The sequence below is a fragment of the Myotis lucifugus genome, unplaced genomic scaffold, assembly GCF_000147115.1.
Source record: "Myotis lucifugus unplaced genomic scaffold, Myoluc2.0 scaffold_140, whole genome shotgun sequence".
Taxonomy (NCBI): domain Eukaryota; kingdom Metazoa; phylum Chordata; class Mammalia; order Chiroptera; family Vespertilionidae; genus Myotis; species Myotis lucifugus.
This window is the reverse complement of record NW_005871188.1, coordinates 1523361-1541389: the sequence shown is the minus strand read 5'-3', so window position 1 is coordinate 1541389 and position 18029 is coordinate 1523361. Positions and strand designations below refer to the sequence as shown.

Genomic DNA, 18029 nt, shown 5'->3' with positions numbered 1-18029 from the left:
GTAACAAGTGACTCATTATCCAGCAATGCAGCATGTAGTATCTGTAGGCAACCTAAATATTAGCAGGTTCTTCCTTACCAAACTCAAACCTAACTCCTTGAATGTTACATTCATTGGCCATGGCTTAACCACTGGCAACCTCAGAGCCTGGCCAATGCCTCTTCTTCAGGAAGGCCATCTAAACACGAGAATGGGCCATCTTATTTCTTCCCTTGATTTAAGCTTTTCCAGGCATAACTAAATCCCCATTCCCCCAGTTGTTCCTGGTATAACATCAAGGTTTTTTTACTCACTTATGTAGACTAGAAAGTCTTAAAGGGCCCTTCCAATTTCAATATTGTGATTGCACCCGGTAATAAGTAGTAGTGAGTAGAAGATGACAGAAACTCAGGAGCTGTATGTCTACTCGTATACATTTAGGGAGAATGCTGCTGAGGCACAAACTTATCATTATCCATAGTTTCCTTAAGTTCACAATTTTGTCTCATGGAGGAGACTTCTATTATAATAGGCACTGAAGAGCACCACGCCTGCCTCCTAATTTGTAAATGTGCCAATTAGCACTTCAGAGTGAAAGGCATGCAGGAATATATGAAAATAAGCATTTCCTGTCTCTATACATTTTAAGATTTAAGAATTTTAGTCTTAAGAATTGAATTCTAGATTAAGATTTTGAACTTTTAAGAAAAAATTATCTGTAGGCCATAACTCAGCACATCACCTGGTTTCTTTGTTCTCTAACGGCTTTCAGTAATGTGTCTGCACAGCATCGAACACGTAGAAATAACCTTAGAGTCCTCGGATTTTAAAATGTTTCTTTCCTTGCTTGGTAGAATCTAAACATTTTTCATGTTACTATATGAATTATATAATAAAGCATTCCTATTTCCCTATGTAGGACATTAGAGTTCATGAGTGGCTTCTGAAATAAAGTATTTGGCATAAAGTATTTTGTAGGTTTTCATATTTGTTTATCAACAATTTTTTTAAAAAAAATAACAGAGCTGCAGCTTTTTTGTTGCTGTTGGTTTTTGTATCAGGGTTAGTCTTATGTAAGAGAAGCTGAAACAATGTAAGAAAAGCGCTGAAACAATGTAAGAAAAGCTGTGACAGTATTTTATGAGAAAGTGGCCACAGCACATTCTTAAACTAGTTGCTGTTTTTACTAATTTCCTCACGCTTTCTTTCCCCTCCTTTCTTCCTGCTGTTTTTACTCTCCTCCACCTCCTCCTCACTCCCCGCTCTTCCCCCTCCCCCTCTCTTCAGCGGGTTTTCAGAGCAACAGCTCCTTCTCTCACCTCCGCATGTAACAATAAAGCTGTGTGTATGTGTGGAGAGAAGCTGAAAAATAAGACAGATGGTTCTTTCATTACCAGGTTGCTTTGGGCTAATTGAGCTGGACATGTTATTTTTTTCAAGGAGATGGAGCTGGATCCCGTGGATAACCAGCCAGGAACTACAGTAATGTAATAGGTGCTGCTGGGTGTGCTGTTGGATTTTTTGTTTTGTTTTTGGCAATTTCATCATCCTGTCAAGTATTGTGGGGACAGGTCAGGAGTGAGTTTGCTAAAATAGTCTTCATTAAAGTGTTTTTAATGGATGAAAATGTTCTCAGGTAACGAGCCGTTCTTAGAAGCATGCCATCTTTGTGTTTCATTTCAGTACTTACAAGTGAAGGAGCAGCCCAGCCTTTGTCTTGGATAATTTCTAGTGGTACAACGATTGGGCAGACAGCCTCCCGAAGCTCTGGCACCCCTACCGCATTCTTCACCTTAAGGAACAGAAGGCCTGTGGGAAACAGATTCCTTAAAAGTGCAGGTAAGCAAAGGCAGCACTGCCACTGGCTCAGACTTTTTATTTTTTTTATTTTTTTTATTTTATTGATTTTCCACAGAGAGGAAGGGAGAGGGACAGAGAGCCAGAAACATCGATGAGATAGAAACATCAATCAGCTGCCTCCCGCACACCCCCCACTGGGGATGTGCCCGCAACCAAGGCACATGCCCCTGACCGGAATTGAACCCGGGGCCCCCCAGTCCGCAGGCCGACGCTTCATCCACTGAGCCAAACCGGCCAGGGCTGGCTCAGACTTTTTAGATGGAAGTTTGGACACTGGCAATGTCCTTATGCAATGAGACAATGTTTCCAGCTTTAGCAGGAAACTTTAAAATACCCTCTGCTTTGTATAGGCCTACTTGTTAACTTAGCTCTTATGTCCTTGGGAATGTTTTAAACCCATCTGGAAGTGAAAAAGTAAGAAAACTCTGAAGTTGAAACTGTAACGTTACATGAATCACAACTATTGTAGAAACTGCTGTTAACAAGCTGTGTGCCTTTGGGCAAGATGCTTGCCCTCTCTGTGCTTTGTTTTCTCAATAGGATGATCTTGAATTTTCTATCTTTCAATACTACAATTAATAATAAATTCATTAAAGCACCTTAATGTGATTTTTAGGCATATTTTCCTTAGTATTCCTGGAACCTCAACTTACAAACATTCTGAGAAAGCTCTGGAGCTCAAATGTCCACCAGGAATTAGCTCGATGTTTTATCCAGGAATCCATACAGTCTTTCTGGTTTGCTAAGATTCATCAGAGAACAGTTCACCTACTGGCAGATTTGTTTCATTACTGTTTTATTTGGAAATCCTTTTAGGAAGGGTACTTACTGACTGAGAACTTGATGCTTTAGTGGTACTGGTGAATATGGGCATTTATAATGGTTTTGGGATTTAGTTCTTGAGATTCTCTTGATCTCTTCATTATTCAAACCGAAATTATTCACGAGTGGTTTCAGAGCCCTTCCCCAGTGTCCCGAGCCACTGGGCTTGCAGAACTTTTAAGACTGAACCCGGGATGGAGGTAGGACTGGGTTTCTTCAGGTTTCTCACTGCCAGAAGCATCTTACTTTAGTGGAACTGGGGCTGAAATCATCTTGGTGATTTGTGGAACTGCCTTTCCTGTCAGCCTTTCCATCTCCTGGCATCAAGAACATGGAAATATTTTGAATCTTTATAACATAACTAGGGGGGAGCAGTCCTTCAGCCCGGCCTGCACCCACCTGCGCCCTCTTGCAGTCCGGGAGCCCTCGAGGGATGTCCAACTGATGGCTTAGGCCTGCTCCCTGGAGTCAGACATCCTTAGCACTGCCACGGAGGCAGGAGAGGCTCCTGCCACTGCCGCTGCGCTTGTCAGCCGTGAGCCCGGCTCAGTGTTTCTGGCTGAGCAGTGCTCCCACAGCACACTGACCACCAGGGGGCAGCTCCTGCATTGAGCATCTGCCTCCTGGTGGTCAGTGTGCATCATAGCGACTGGTCATTCCACTGTTCGGTCTATTTGCATATTAGCCTTTTATTATATAGGAGGATGGTGAAGAGCATGGGTTCTGGTGTGTGCTGGGTCAAATCCCAGCCACTTACTTCTTGGGTGTTCTTAGGTTCGTTATAACTTCTCTGGTTTTAGTGTCTTCATCTCTATGGTAGGGATGACAACTAGTGCCTTTCTTAAAGGGTGGTTTTGAGGATTAAAATAATTATACATCTAAAGCATCTCAGATAGTTCTGTCACATGGTGTTCAGAAAATTTACACTCTTTTCCTTGCCATGCATGGAAAATAGTCTTCACTTCTTAATGAAGTCTTAATTCTTCTGCCCCCATTTTCTAGCCCAGCGCCAGTGAACATTCAGCTCTCCTTCCCTTGTGAGACATTGCTCACTCACCCTGGGATTTGCTTCCGAGCCTAGAACACAATATTTGAATCCTTCTCAACATTATAATGGATCCAAATCAGAGCAAAAGATAAAACCTATTCTCCAAGTCAGATTCTTTGTAGAGTTCTTGATTATATTTCTTGCTTCAATTTGATATGCTGATTACAAACCTGGGTTATTTGTTTGTATTAAGATTCAGAGCATTTTTATTATAAAAAACATAAAAGGGTGTGGCGTCTATAGCCAGAAATAGAGTCTAATTCTAAGACAAGTTTTGCAAGTGAATTATTACTAACTTGAATATAAAATGTTATAAAATATAACATTTTAATATTAATATTCAGAAGAAAATAAGTAAGGCTTCCTATCACAGATACTTTGAAATGTTGAAATGAATGTGCAGAATGAAAGCTAGCACTGTAATGGCAGCTTAGTTTTTGGAAGCTATTATTCACATGATGCCATGAGTTCTGTAGGATCTTTCCCAGATGTTATGAAGGAAGCTTTTTAGTGAGGGCTTGGTGTATGGGCAGCTAATACTTCCTTAGTTTTAAAAGAAGAATTAAAACAAGATTACGAGTCCTTTCCATGTACCAAACATTGACCTAAGTGCTTTACAATAGCCCTATTAGGTAGCACGATTATTCCCATTTTACAGGAGAGGAAACTGAGGCATAAAGAGGTTAAGCAACCTCCCAGGGTTGTACAGAGGTAGAGTTGAGACTCAAACCTAGGAGAGCTGATAGCCAGGTGGGCAACCTTAACACCTAATTATGCTGCTGCCTACAAAGAAGAAACTGAAAGAAGAAGATGAAAGTACTAACTTATAGAAGTCTTCAGTGCCAGGCTAAGGGATTTTATGTTGATTTGGCAGAAAGTGAAAGCCAGGGAAGGTTTTCCTGTGGGGCGAGTGACACAGTGAGAGCTGGGCTTTTCGGATCTTCTGCCGGTGCAGCGTGCGGGCTGGCTTAAAGGGAAGAGAGATTAGAGGTGATTGCTAGCAGCTGAGAAGCAATGAGAACGTGGGTTTGGGAAACAGGGTTAAGATAAGAGCTTGAGGACACCTGTATTTAAGTTCTGCTGAGGAGGAAGAGGAGACCTAGAAGCACAGGCAGAGAAGCTGGCGGGGTGAGACCCAGGCCGTGCAGTGCCAGGCGAGGGAGGTGCTTCAGGAATGGAAAACCACAGAGCTCAGAGAGGACTGGCATGAAACACAAATTAGCGGGTTGTTATTGCGCAGCCAGGATGAGGCAGGCATCGCTCTGGAGGAGGATCCACAGAAAAATGCTCTCCTGTGCTGCTGATACCGCTGCTTCTCAGTGAGGTAACCTTTGGCAAATTTAACTTCTTTCTAAAGCTTGGCTGCCTGTTCTGGACTGTGGTGACTTAAGAAAGACCTTACTCGGTTTACATGGCCTGAGCCCTTGCCGCTTTCCAGTTCTGGGATCTGTAATTCTGGGGTCCACATTGTGAACAGCAGTCGTTGGAAATGTTGGTGTCAAGGTGTGGCTGGTGGTTCGGCTGGCACTTCTAGGCAAGTCAGAAGGCGATGCAGAGAGTGAAGTGTGTCCTGCAGGCATAATCGGAGAGGGGTCCTCTACAGGGGTGGGCAAAAGTAGGCCTACAGTTGAAACACAGAGTTTAAGCTTGTATTCTTATTAGTTAGTATTGTTTCCCTATGAGCAACTGTAAGCCTCCTGTTGCCCACCTCTGAGTTTCCTCCCAAAAATAACCAGTAGTGTCACAGCGATACTGGGCGTAAATGGGAGGACACGACTGAAAACAACACAGAAATGAAAATGACTAGGGAATTTACAGAGAAAACTCAAACAGCCCCTACATGGTGAAAGTGACTTTTCTGAGTGTCTCACTAGTGTCTTCCAAGAAAATTCTGTTGATTAGAAATTTTAAAAGGTCAAGCCCAAAGGACTTTTAAAAAAGATAGCATGGCATTTAGAACAATCTTCCAGTTCTTCTAAAAACTATTTCTGGTGAAGCCCTGATCCTCTCAGTGGCACATCATTCCTTTCCCCTCGGACTCCAGCGGAGGTCCTCAAACACACCCATCACCTGGGGATCTCCTTAAAATGCAGGTTTGACTCAGCAGATGAAGGGGTGGAGCTGAGATTCTCTTGTCTATCAAGCTCCCAGGTGATGCCCCTGTTGCTGGTCAATGGACCACACTTGGAATAGCAGGGTCTGCAATTTTTAGCTTTTCTTCTCACAACATAATCATGCTCAGTCTGAAACAGTGTAACTTGGCTCCCTCACCAGACTGAACTCTGTTCCCCATATCCTGAAGTAGATGAGTACACAAGCATAATGAGGGCTAGATATCAACAGATATTAATAGATTGGTCATTTCTTACCTCTGTCAGGGGTTTGTGGTTTATCAATGATGTCGATAATTTGAATTGTTATAGGTAGGGGCTTTTTCCTTTTAACTGAGAGATTGAAGCAAACCTGTTGTTTAGAAATAGGCATCGGAATGCAATCTAAAATTTTCATATAAACTTAAACATACATTTACTCTATGACCCATGAAGACATATAACCAAAAGACTTGTGCTAAAATGGTCAATGTAGCTTTATTTACAGCAACCAAAAACTGAAAAAAAATGTCTATTAGCTGGTGAATTGATAATTATGGTATAGCCACACAGAGGACTATTCCTTAGCAATAAAAAGGAATGAATTCCTGGTAGAAGCAACACCGTGGACATTTTTTCCAATTATACTAATTGAAATAAGCCAGAAATAAGAACATTTATATGAACTTTTAGAAAAAGCAAAAAACCACAGTGATAAACAGATCGAGACAGGAACTGGGGGAAGAGAGCTGATTACAAAGAGAACTTTTGGGGCTGATGGAAATGTTTAGTATGATTTTGGTGGTTGTTACATGATCATATGCATTTGTCAAAACTCATCAGATTGTACACTTAAAAGTGGATAATTATAGAAAAGTTTTATCTCAGTAAACTTAATTGAAAAAAATTGGCCATAATCATTAACTTGTTAAGAATACCTAATATTCCTTGGAGGCTATCTTATTGGTGGGAAATTAATATAAGGAAATAGAGAAAATGTCCCCTCTGGGAGAAAATATGAAGAAACAGTAGGAACATAAGAAGTTCCCTTAAAAACTTCTTTGTGTATTTTCAGAGTAGCTGAATCTGAAGGGAGAAATCTCGAAAACGGGAACTTCACTTTATTTTTAGCATCCAGAAGAGTATACTATTAGTTGAATGATTTGAGTGTGTCCCGCTGTGCTACTAAAAAAAAAAAATTCTGTTGAAACATTATTTTTTTGTGTGTGTTCTTTGCAGTGAGCACATCCAACTTTCAGGGGAAGATTCAGTCATCTGCTTTGACAGTGACAGCGTAGCTTTAATTAGATGGACATATCTGTCTATGAAAGTCTAGTAAAAGCACTGGCTTTCTTAAAACACTGAAAGAGAAGGTATGTGTATATGTGTATAGAAACTAGCTGCCTATCATTGTATTAACAGAATTGGGGGAGGAGGAGAGAAAATAAGTTAGTTATATATGTTTTTCTGCCTTGCAGAAGGAAAAATAATAATGTATTTAGAAGCCATTTAGAATGTGTACAGTTGGTCCAATTTGTTGATATTATACAAATAGGGTTTTTTGGTGGGGGAGGGGCACATAAATCAACTTATAATTTTATATTAATTTATTCAGCAATATCAGAATTTCTCCCCCTTAATTTTATAAAATAGCAGTAGCTCAACACCTCATATTTAAATTTAGCTTTTTCAGTAATATCGCATATTATTTAATTTTATATATGCTATTTTATTCTTCATATATGCCCTATTGAGCATTTTTAGGTCCTTCTAGCAAAATCCTGTCAACCAGACTACCGATTCACTACTGATTCTCTTTAATTGTGAATGAAGAGTTTTTCATATTATAATGTGTCTAAGTAAGTGTATTTTAATAAATGCATACATTTAATGCATATCCTCTTGCTTTACTTTAAAAAGTTATTAAGTGAATATATTAAATTCATGATGTCATAGTTTAAAAATATAGTAATTATCATTTCCTACAGTGTACAATTAAAAAAAAAAACCAACCCAGACAGATCTGAGTTTGAATTCTGGCCACTGCTCTGGGAATTGAGCATCTTCAGCTCGGGGGGAGGGTAGTATCCCTGCTGCATCACTGTGCGTGCGAAGGGCTTAGTGCGGTGCTAGGCATTTAGGAAGCACTTAGTGACCTGTGCCACTATTCACAGGATCATCAACACCAGAGGGTGGAGGTCCTTGGTATGGAAATGAGGTCATGGACACATTTGGATCATCCAATTGGTAATAAGGACTACACTTAAAAGAGGTGGTAAATGAGCTGAGGAGGACTGAGGCCTTTACGTCTGTCACGGTGGGCCCTTTGTGTCTCCATTAAGGCTTGTCTGTATGAAGATGGCCAGGTCTGGGGGGCTTAGGGCACCCATAGGGCTGAGCCAGAATCTAAACATTAATGCACAGCTAGAGCTGGAGCGAATGCTCCCATGAGCATGTGATTGCAGAGACTAGTCATAGACCGAGTAATAAATACAAAGAGGAAGGAGGGCAGGATGTAAGATCTGTTGGCCAAATTCTGGCAGTCTTGGGGAGAGGTCATTGTGAGCTGAGGATGGTGGAGACCTGAATGGAGAAGGGCCTCTCCCAGGGATGGATGGACACAGACTGTCAGCAGGGCCACCTGGAAATGTTGTGGAGATGAGCTGTGAACAGGGGCACCTGGCTAAGGGGAAAGTTGTGGCTGAAACCCTGCCCATGCCAAGATAATGTGGCCATGGGGCTATGCGAAAACAGAGGACATGTCCTTTTCTAATGTGCACAACTTTGCAAGTTATTGGGTATTCCTGTTGAGCAGCAGTGCATTGGGTGTGAGAGGAGACAGCATCAGGAGAGCAGGACATCTGTCACCGAGGAAGCAGAGAGCATGTGGGGACAGAATGGATGAGGAAATGGTTTGGGATCCTACTTACTAACAAATTTGAAGTTCAGCAGCAGAGCTGCTGGGTGGCTGAAGGAGAAGAATGCAGACATTGAAGAACGAGGCTCTAGGTCAGGGACCTGGACAGCCCAGGTCCAGAGGATGTGTCCAAAGTCAGCGTGGAGTCAGCAGGAATCTGACCAACCGGTTGAGCAGCTACTTGGGGGCTCCTCAGGCTCCCTTTTCTTGGGCCAGAGTCAGTCCCAGAGCGGCAGTGGGGCTGAGACTACATGTGGGCATCAGGAAGCGCCCGCAGCCAGGTCTAGGGGAAACGGGCACAGAGAGGCCAGGCAGGCTGGGTCTGTGTGTACATGCTCAGCTTTGTGAAGAGTGAAATTGAGGGCTTTTATTCCTTGGTGTTGTGTGATATTGAGATGCCCACAGGGTTTCTGTCCTTTGTGAATAGAACAATGCTTCCAGAATTATTGCTGAATATACCTTTTTTCCTAGTAGGGTGTTGGAAGAAGCATTAGGAGAGCCTAAAAATAAAAATATACTCATTTTCAAGTGACATTTTATAGGTTATTTTTTTTGCTTGTTTTTATAAGTAATGCTCTCATGGTTGCTCTGGGACTCGGGAGTATGCATGGCATGAACCGAGCACCCTCTAATTTGATTCTTATGCATACTACAGTTTGAGAACCACTGCTCTAGGACATTCAATAGGACCATGGGGAAAAAAAATTAACGGATTTACTAAAATCCAGAGGAATGGGATTAGGAAAAACAAGGTTGGGAGTAATAGGGTTTTATTTTAGCACAGTTTCTGACTATAAGCTTTCCATTTCACCAACCCCTAGAATTGATACTCCTCAAGGAGCTGGTGCGATAGACGGATTAGAGAGACATTCTGTGATGTCAATGTGGTATCAGAAGGATGTGCCTGTGTGCATTTGTAAAAAAAGCTCACATCGGGAGAGAGGCATGGCTCTGGTCTGGGAAATAAGGGTTTGAGTCCTGGTTCCGCTGCTTATCAGCTCAGAAAAGTGACTGCTGCTCTCAGAGCTTCAGTTTCCTCATCCGTCCATGAGAGTTGTAAGTTGACCACACCCCTCACAAATGTGAGGGCTACGTGAGATAATACGCCCCAAGCACTTATCACAGGCTTGGCACATGCTGAGCACTCATGTATCTTAAGATTCTCATCAGCCGTTATTCACGGGGCATTTTCCAAATGTGAAGCATTTGGGGTAAAAAATTAATACAGAGCATCTAGTTATAGTATCTGCAACTATCTTCAACAACTGTCTACTTGTCTTCCATGTGGCAGGCATTGTTAGAAGTGCTGGAAACAAAATGATAGACAAGACAGACAGTCCTGCTCTCAGAGCTTTCAGGCCAGTGGGATAACCACTCTACTATCTGCTGTGGTCTCTGTGTCTGAGTAAATCCTTTTTCCCTCCCTGGTTCTTTCCCTCCAGGCTCTAGTGTCCCAGAGCAGTGATTCTCACACTTGAGCAGGCATAAGAACCAGATTGGAAGGTGCTTGTTTTGAAGCACTTACCTGAGGGGATTCAGATCCTGTAGGGAATGTTGACCAGCCCAGCTGGTGCTGACCCAGGCACCTGCCAGGTCGGTTTGGAGAACGTGGCCCGGGGGCCGCTTCCCTTTCGCCAATATCTGAATTTGCCCTTTTGGAACCCTAGCCGCCAGCGGAGCACTGTCAGGAAGTTATAGATTAGAATTCTCTTTGGAGTTCCCCTCCTGCCTTTTATTTTGAGAGACAGGATGGCACCAGGAATAGAACCCTGAGCACAAGCGGTCAGACTGTCAGTCTATTTCTGTCTCCCAGACTGTGTGACCTGGGTCGGCTCACTTCAGAAACTTTCAGTTCCCTCACGCGTTGAAGTCGTGCTCACACACCCACTTACCAAGCTTGTTTTGATCCTCAAGTGAAGTGGACATACAAGTGTTTTAAAGCTCTGCACAAAATAAAATATACTTTTATTTTTAAAGAGACGGAAAAGCTGTTGCTAGGATTGAGCTCACTTTTGCAGATGTAGGTTATTCATATATTGGATTAAGTACAATTTAAGAAATAAACGTTTGATCTCTGCCAATAGTAAGTCCTACTCTCCCTTGAGACCCTCTAGTCACACTTTAGATGAACAATTGCTTCTATGATATAAACTGCAAAGAGTGTCTTAGAGAACCTGGGTTTAAGAGCAGCTGCAGCCAAGAAGCTGGCGTCTGTCATGTTTAGTGTCAAGAACTGGAAAACCTGCTTGTTTTGGTAAATGAAGCTATATTGAAGGACCTTATAATTTTTTTTTTAAGATTTTTAATTGATTTTAAGGGAGAGAAGATGGGAGAGGGAGAGAGAGAGAAACATTGATGTGAGAGCAAAACATTGATCGGCTGCCTCCTGCATGCTCCCTACTGGGAATCGAACCCGCAACCTTTCAAGTGATGGGATGATGCCCAACCCATTGAGCAACGCCGACCGGGGCTATAATTTAAAAACAAAACATAACAGGCATCTAACTGGTTTTCCTTTGAATACTTTTGCTCAAAGCAAAATGGTCCTCCCATTTATAAAATATAATTAGAGAATGTGTTTATTTCTGGAAGATATTTCCTGTGAGCAAACAGGAACTATAGTTTACCACAGGGATATCCTGGCTGGTCCAAGTCTGTTTTGCAACTTGAATATGGATGCTTTGAATTGTCTGTGAAATACAAGAGAGTGGCTAAGCTTCCTAAATGTTCTCAGGTGGTGTACACAGCAGCTCCTCAAAGCTGCTCATTTTACTTTCTGAAGAAAAAAAGAACGTTCTCTCGTACTCCTTTGTTTACAACTAAACCACATTTGTGAATGAAAATGTTGGTTACCCATACTTCTGTGCTCTGTGAAATAATACATAAATTTCCCCAAGTCTGTGTTTTGGGTGACAGATAAGCAACTTGAAATGTAAATACTGAACTTTTCCTCTATGTTATATGCTATCTTATTTAGATGTAAATATGTCTTTAAAAAATTGCTGATACTGGTGTCATCCTTGTTGGACGTTTGCATAAATGATGTTATTCAGGGTGGAGCCTTAAATATTTACTTTGAGAATTTAAGTAGTTGTTTGGTGATTGTTTTGGCCCCATGGTAAAATGCCTTCCAAGATAGTCTTAAACATATCCTATATTCATATTTGGGCGATACCTCCACGGGCAGGAAAAAAAAATTTTGCATTCAGTCTTTGGGATGAGATAAGCTCCCTGTCCGCACTGACAGTCCTACTTGTCATCTTGAAGCATGGCTCATGGCCTCCGGCCAAAGTGTTTCACCGCTCTCACATATACAGTGAATTGCCTTTTAGAACCGGCTGGAGGTCAGTTCCTTGACGGTTCTCTGCTCATCCAGCACAAGAGGAGGAAGTAAAGCTAACATTTGTTGCACATATTAGAAGGGCCCGTGTCTGGGCTGGCTGTCTTGTCTGTCTGAGCCATTAACCACTTCAGTGATGTGTCTAGTATCCCAAGCACCTCACTGGCTTGAACTTTGACTCGGGTAATTCCAAACCTTAATACTCTCCATCACTTAGATTTTACTAATGATTTTTCAATAAACAGAGTCACACTTTTTTTTTTACCCACTCAATATTATGCAATTTATTTCTTGCTTGATACCAAAATAAATTTAAGGTCATTTGAAAAACACCCTATAATACATCAAGAGAGCATGCATTACAGTGAGTGAGGAAGACAGAACAAAGTGCAAAGGGTGGCACAGCCTGAGGGGATGGACGCAGCAGACCTTCATATCCCCCACATGCTTTGTTCCCTTTGCCATCAGCAGATGCGGGGCTTTCTGCCAAAGCAACGCCCAACTGCATCTTCCTGTCGGGCCAATAAGAATACAGCACAGGCCGCATTAAGCATAAGCCAAGTCTCAGTTTGGCTTTCTCAAAACCCATGCATTTAACTGTGTAGCAGAAGAGAACAGCTGACTTTATGTTAGTGCACACAGACCCTGGGAAAAATCCTGAGAATGAAAACTTCCCCCTTAAGTGGAGGGCAGGGAAAGACCAAAGAAACAGATTGGCCACTCCAGGCTGGTAATTAATAGAGTTTATTAAGGGAAACTTACATATGACGCATGTTTTAGGCTGTTGGAAGACAAACTGGATGCCACCGGAACAGCAGAAGTCTAAGATCAGAAAGAAAAATATTTAGTAGGGACTTGAATTGGGAGATCTTCTCCCTCTATGAGAATTACACTGTGGCCTGATTTTTAGATGTTAATGTGGCCGCAATCTTTGGAAGCTGACCAGGCTGTGTAAACCATACCTGTGGGCGAGGGGAGGTGGTGCTTCCTGGCGTGAGGAGGTGAATACGGGGAGGAACATGCCAGACCAGGACTCCTACCTTCTCCCCTCTTTCAGTAGTGCTTCCGTGGCTCCTCATTGCGTTAGGATAACAGGATCCCGCCAGAGACTGAGCAGTTCCTCCCCACACAGGGCTGGGGAGTGTCTGACTCACCCTCGGGCATCCCATTGCAGACACTGTCCCAGGTCCAGGGACCATGGGGCCTGGTGCTCTGTATCATAGTTTGTTGGACCATCTGGTGTGAATGAATCAAAATTATACCTATTTTTTTGTCAGATTGGCAAAAATATATTTTTTTTTGGTGTGCCACAGAATTGTAGTAATTCGTTTATGTGTGCCATGAGATGAAAAGGTTGAAAATCACTGATATAAGAGATGGAACCTCCATTCAATAACTGTATGGACCAGGTCACTGTATTTTTAAAGGCAGCCCTGCTTATTTGCTACGCCTACTCTTCCGGTACACCCAACTGTAGTGCCAACTGATGGCTCACTCGCTAAAGTGTGTATTTTTGCCAAGGCATCTGATTCCTGGTTACCAAGGTGTGGATGCCTTATAGGCAGGGACATGGAAGACAAGGTCTGACTCATGCTCTTGTGAGTCCAGATCTCTTGTTCCCATAAAGATTTCTCCATAATTATCCACCTTTCCCTTTATAGTCATTGTCTAAGCCATAAAGGCACTCCCTTTAAAGGGCCCACCTGTCAGTATACAGGATCAACGGTCAAGGTTCATGCATGATTACCAACCAAACAGCTCCTAATTCAGCCCATTGTTCCTGTTTCCACCCAGGTAGTGTTGGTGGATGGTTGGATGGTAACTGCCATCCAGGTAGATGGATTATCCTGCTTAGAGCCCTACCAAGCTCCAGCCGGAACTTCCCATATTCCTTCTTTGCAGATTGCCGGGGCTGACTCAGGAACAGGAATGGGAGCGTTTGGAGGGTCTGTAGATTCAACAGGGCCTAATAATTGCTGCCTCTCTGAAGGCAGAGGACTATTTGACGGTGCTACTCTGTTGTCAGTAAACATGCCATTCAGTGGGTGTGGGAGTCTGAGCCGTGGAAGAGCCAGTTCCATGGACCATGTTGTCTGTTCGCCCACCCTTAACAGCAAGGGAAATTCTTATTGTAACTGCCTGCTCTTTGGTAAGAGCACTGTATGCATTGTCAGTAATTGCTCTTCTACTGAGGTATATCTGATACCTGCTTCCTTCTATAATTGGGACCCAAATCCAAGGGCACTCTTTCCTTTTGCTGTTTTTGCCAGAATTCCCAGCCCATGCCTCCAGGGTTACTGAAACATCTAACTCAGATGGCAACCCTGCCTGGGACATTCCAAGGACTTTAATTTGACCAGTACTTTTATCTTCTCAAAGGCAGCCTGTTGTTCGGCTCCCTAATCCCGCATATGTCCCTACTTAACTAGACAATATAGTGGTTGAAGGCACTGTGCTATGTGGGGCATAAATGTTTACCAGTCCCCCAGAATTCCACAAAATTCTCTTTCATATTTTTTGGGGGGATAGATTAGGCTAGTACTTTGTGACAATGCAGGTCTCATGCGACTCTAAAGGACTTTACTGCAGTGCCCGGACCTGGAATTTTCTGTATATTTCCTGCCGATCCTCCTTGTTGTGGGTGGTTCAGGAAAGCCTGCAAAGTTTTCTGCACAAAGCAAATCTTCACATGTTAGCATTAGGTCATCAATATGAGCCCATTTCACAGAGGTCGGGAAGAAAGACAGTGCCAGGTCCAGAGCCACCATCCCAGGGCACATGGTGGGGTGAGGCAAATAGCCTGGAGGGAGCAGCTGGAAGGTAAACCCAAGAGGGAACACATTTTCTCACAGTTCTTTGTCACTGTGAGGGCATCAGCCTTGCAGCAAGGAAAGGCTACAACCCATCCAGAAGATAAACACACAACAAGGATATAATGGAGTACAACACCAACTGCATCCGGTGGATGGTTGGATGGTAATTGCCATCGAGGTAGATGGAGTGGCAGTTGAAATAAGTCCTGCTTAAAGGCAGTAGGGTGAATGAAGGAACGCAAATACGGAGACATGGCGTTTTCCAGGGAGCCTGGAAGAACCAAGTGAATGTCGGGTTTCCCATAGCCCTGTCTCTTCATTTGATTGACAACCCTTGTTTGCCCATCTTAATTTCCCTGACTCAGGAGCAGCTTGTTGCCATATTACAAGGACATCAGAACAGCAGAAGTCTGGCAATGAGGGGTCATCTTTGCAGAAGCAGGGTGGACTTCATCCACATGTGCCATAATCTTCATAGATTTTGTTGTTGCTGCCTTTTGCTGAAAGTCGTCCAGGGTATTTCAAATGCAGAAGCTTAGCTTTAACTATTGAGAAGATTCCATTTTCTTTAGTAATCAAAGACCTGATTAAGACAACGTAAAACCCAGAAAATTATTTTTTAAATTAATGTTTTTATTGATTTCAGAGAGGAAGGGAGAGGGAGAGGGAGATAGAAACATCAATGATGAGAGAGAATCATTGATTGGCTGCCTCCTACATGCCCCACACTGGGGACCGAGCCCACAACACAGACATATGCCCAGACTGGGAATTGAACCATGACCTTCTGGTTCATAGGTTCAACCACTTAGCATGCTGGGCCAGAAAATTATTTTGCTAAAATATAGAATCTTTGTTTTCTAGGCAGAAAACTTATTATAATATCTTATCAGGAGCAGACCCACAATCCAAAAAAACTTTGTCTTTTTAACTGAGAGAAAGAGAACCAAACTCTGTTACAACAGCTTACTTTTAATATTTAAATCCACTTAATTAAATCCATTTTAATCTTAGCAAGCTTGACCACACTTTAAAAATATTTTCTTCAAAGGCTTCTTTTCATAAACCTTCTACAGTTATTGCTAAAGCCGTCACCTAAAGGCCTTTTATTCTACTTAAGTCTATTTATTTTAGTGGAACTTAACAATTATGTTTAGATTACCCACAAAACTTGATGAGACTTTAGATAAAATCAGCCTTCATTCTAAGTTATTTTTGCTGATTAATTTATAAGCCTAGGTAAAACAAAAGGTAAAGATGTACCTGTTTTAATTAAACTACCAAACATAAGCTAGTTTTAATATCAGATATTTTCCCAAATCTCTTGATCCTGAAAAGCATTTAGGTTGGTTTCTGTGTTTCTGACAATTTTAGAATACTCACTCCTTAATTTAGTGCTTAAATCCTTTAAGCGAATTAAACATAGCTCTTTTACCAGTCAGCAATACCACGTGAAGGTAGAAAATACCACACAAGTACAACATGTATATAGACACACATGAACATACAAACAGATGCACACAGAGACCTCATGGCTTCCATAGAAGAGTGTGCTCTGCTCAAAGGGCCTTTCCTCCCTCTGTCAGCCGTCCCGAGCTAACAGAGTGTAGACATTCCCATGTCTTTTTCTAGTTTCAGTTCTCCTTCTACTTTTCTAACCATGGCTTCTAGCTGGGTGCCAGTGGCCAGTCAAACCACCCACAGTAGGGACCAGCCTATGGCTGTGGCCATGACTTTTCCTGCCTTGACACAGATGTTTGAGATCATCTGGCATTTGGAGGCATCCCTGAACTCACACATATATCGAGTATAGGGGCCACCCCACATGGATGTATATGTCCAACCTGGGATTTCCCCTACAGATGCCCTTTTCCCAAAGCACGTTTTTTTTTTTTTTGGTCTCCTGTCTGGCTTGCCAATTGTTAGTTATACTCAAACCCCAGAAAAGCCTAGAGAAAGAAAATCTACCTCTAAAGTGGAGGATAGAAAAAAAGGCAAAGAAATAGGCTGGCCACTCCAGTTTGGCAATTAATAGAGTTTATGAAGGAAAACTTAACCGAGGAGACATGACCAGGGTGGCTGCAAGGCAAAATAGATTCCTGCGCCCACTTGGCAGGTGCCAAAGGATTATATAGAGTAAAAAGGGGTGGGGGCGAGGGTAGTCACAGTACTAGTATGCGGATGCCAGCAGGTATGGGAAATCACGTGCTAGTCCGGGTCAGGACAGCAGCCGGTTCCAGGAACCAGCATGAAGTGGAGGCAGGGGAAGGGTGCTGATGTATGTCAGATAAACATCAATTCCCATCAGTCTCTAAGTGGTTGCAGTAAGCAGCCTCCCTCTTCTGTCCCGGGTCCCCCTTGTGCGTCCACCGGCAGCCTCAGTATGGGACAGTCTCTCCCCCACACTCTAGGGTTAGAAAACAAACAACAGTAAAATACACAAACATACTCAGCACATGTTTTTGTGTCATGTGTTGTCCCAGATGCCTGTCATTCTGGTGGTGTGCTCTCAAGCGTAAACACGTGAGTTAAGGGGATTGTTTGATAAAATGTAGATACTACATGTGGTTTCCTTTGTTTAAAAATATTTGGGGAATGATGATAAATGCATATTTGGGTCCTCAGGTTGGAAGAGGGGAACAGACTTACCTAAGGTCCCCAAAGCTGGGAATTATGTGGAGTTGGGCCATGAACCCTGTCTTCTGATTTCCAACCAGGGTGGACGCTCCACAGGGATTATGTATACTAAATTAGAAGTATGTGTAAACTAAAGTTTGCTCGTTTAGTTTATTTGCTTTCCCCTGACATAGCATTCATTTTTAACTAACTTATCACAGTGGAATGTGGGGTGGTGGCTGTCTTAATAGCAGTGGGAAGCACCAGCTGCCACCTGGGAGGCAAGATTGTCAGCCTTGACTGGATAGTCGCTACAGGTTAGCACACAGCCCACGCGCTCAGTAGTTCCAGAGGACTCGACTCGAATAGAGCACAGCACAATTATGACATTTGTTACGATGACCTTCATTATCAAGGAAAGTTTAAATTATGTTCAGTGTATTCTACTTAGGAAGACAAAGGAATGATTTATTTTAAGAGTTCCATTTACACTTATTTCACCATGAAAAGGGAGGCAGCATTACATTATTTGGAAATGCATGCA

At 42.6% G+C, this 18029-nt stretch overlaps 1 protein-coding gene across 1 annotated transcript in view; it reads left to right on the top strand.

Annotated features, from left to right (window-relative positions):
• ST3GAL6 (ST3 beta-galactoside alpha-2,3-sialyltransferase 6) overlaps positions 1–18029 on the top strand; it is an 81069-nt gene that overhangs the window by 19110 nt on the left and 43930 nt on the right. Inside the window, 1 exon segment of the mRNA XM_006094690.3 lies at positions 1663–1818. The gene's annotated coding sequence lies outside the window, so the exon portion shown is untranslated.